This window comes from Rhinopithecus roxellana, chromosome 2 (assembly GCF_007565055.1).
Source record: "Rhinopithecus roxellana isolate Shanxi Qingling chromosome 2, ASM756505v1, whole genome shotgun sequence".
NCBI classification, from domain to species: domain Eukaryota; kingdom Metazoa; phylum Chordata; class Mammalia; order Primates; family Cercopithecidae; genus Rhinopithecus; species Rhinopithecus roxellana.
In genome coordinates, this window is record NC_044550.1 from 171,677,816 (window position 1) to 171,680,484 (window position 2,669).

Sequence of the window (2,669 nt, forward strand, 5' to 3'; positions counted from 1 at the left end):
GTCTGTATTATATAGGTTATCTAGAGATTTAAGAGTATCTCAAAGAATGTTGAATCCTGATTATGAATGGCTAAGAAGAAACTAGTACCAGGCAGTTGTGAAGACTAAGCTAGTGAAGGAGCCCATCATTTCTGTGTCACAGACAAGTCACCAGGTCACTGTAATTCAAAATCATTAGTCATGTCTTCTTGAAGCATAAAGGCAAAGGAATAGAAAGGGAACAGACGCTGGAGTGTGTCAGGAGGACAAATTCTTTGTTTCCATGCATTGGTCATATTCTAAAGATCCTAGAGACATTTTTAAAGAAAACACGCTGGAAATACCATACTAGATTCATGCCAGTCTATTTTAAGTATGCAGCAAAGTTGCAGATTTTGCTGATTCAGAATTCTATATGAGGAAAATGAATTCTGATAATCTTGTTGTGAGAATACCATTCAAGAGTACTAAGAAAGGCAGCATTTGTTATTTCTTTGTAGGAAAGATTGGAAAGCTTCTAAGAAAGTTTTTAAACCCAGAGAAGTAAAATATGTATATAATATGCCAAAAAAATCAAACTGAAGCAAAACTGAATTTCTTAAATACATATGTTTTACAAAAGCCAAACCATTTCCTGTATCCCATCTTACATGTATTGCCTACAAACAGCTTTTAAAATGTGCAGAGCATAGGCCGGGCATGGTTGTGCATGTCTGTAATCTCAGCTACTTGGGAGGCTGAGGCATGAGAATTGCTTGAACCTGGGAGGTGGAGGTTGCAGCGAGCCAACATCATGCCACTGCACTCCAGACTGGGCAACAGAGCGTGACTCCATCTCAAAAAAAAAAAAAAAGAAAAAGAAAAATTGTGCAGAGCATTTAACAGATCACTGAAAACCTAAATAGCAAAAAGTCTATTGAGGTGAGGTGAGATATATTTAGTCATCTACTGTGCCTATGTCTGTATTTACCATTTTTGTCTGATGCTATGTCAAGGGCTTTTAATGTGGCATTTTAAGAAATGATTCTTTTGCAGGTTAAAAAAAACTTGATGAAAATCTGCATTGGAGGATTTAAACCTTTTCCCCAAAAATGTGCATTTATGCCTGGGGGCTAACCTCAGGCTCTGTCAACGATACCACCAAAATGAGGAAAAAGCACTTTGCAAGACTAAAAATTTTGAAACAATGCCTTGTGAAAAATTAACTCTCTTTTCCCACTCTATTAAATTATATAATTTTGTATTAAAAGGTACAACTTGTATTGAAAACTATTCCACAGGTGAAACTCATGTTAATATGAGAGTAAATGTGCATTTAAGGAAGAGAGCAGCAGCAACTCCCAGAAGGTAGACCTCAGAACATTCCAGAAATGTAATAGTTCTTACATTGGTTCTGATCCAGATGTCACTGAGGGAGAGGAGGGAAAAATATTCTTTGGCAATATCCCAGTTATTTTGCTATAAATATCTCTGTTCCTGCCAACTAGATTTACTACATCACTACATCAGTCACATTTTAATATTGCATAGATAGATTAACTTGTCCCATTCAGTCACTAATATTGATTCCCTAACACAAAAATAAAATTTTGAGTTGCTTTGGCACCAAACATGGTCTCCATATGCAAAATTAAAGACAAAGAATTAATAGGTGCTCCAATCAAACATTTTTAGAATGAATTCAGAACCATATACTATTTTGCTTCTTCTCTAAATGCTGTGGAATAACCTCTGTTAGAGGGTGATATGGTTTGGCGATGTCCCAACATAAATCTCAACTTGAATTGTAACTCTCACAATTTCCATGTGTCATGAGAGAAACCCAGTGGGAGGTGATTGAGTTATGGGGGCAGGTCTTTCCTACGCTGTTCTCATGAAATGAATGAGTCTCACAAGATCTAATGGTTTAAAAAAAAATGGGAGTTTCCCTGAACAAGGTCTCTCTTTGTCTGCTACCATCCATGTAAGATATGACTAGCTCCTCCTTGCCTTCCACCATGATTGTGAGACCTCCCCAGCCATGTAGAATGGTGAGTCCAATAAACCTCTCTTTTGTAAATTTCCAGTCTTGAGTATGTCTTTATCAGCAGTGTGAAAACAGACTAATACAGTAAATTGGTACCAGTAGAGCAGATCATTGATGAAAAGACACCCAAAATGGTGGAAGTGAATTTGGAATTAGGTAACAGGCAGAGGTTGGAATAGTTTGAAGGACTCAGAAGAAAAGAGGAAAATGTGGGAAAGTTTGAAAATTCTTAGAGATGACTTGTTGAATGGCTTTGATAAAAATGCTGATAGTAATATGAACAATGAGGTCCAGGCTGAGGTGGTCTCAGATGGAGTTGAGGAACTTGTTGGGAACTGGAGCAAAGTGACCCTTGTTATGTTTTAGCAAACAGACTGGCAACATTTTGCCCCTGCCCTAGAGATTTGTGGAACTTTGAACTTGAAAGATTTGATTTAGGGTATCTGGTGGAAGAAATTTCTAAGCAGCAAAGCATTCACATTAAACATTAGAATGCAAGATGCTTTTGAAAAATATTTGAAAAACTGGTAGTTTTATAAGGCGTTGTTATAATGAGTGCTTTCATGTCAGAAAGGTATACCAATGGTTGTGGCAGTATTCTCTGAGACCCTGAACTATGTAGAATAGAAGCTTTGTGGAAATACTAAAGGGGATTCTAGATGAT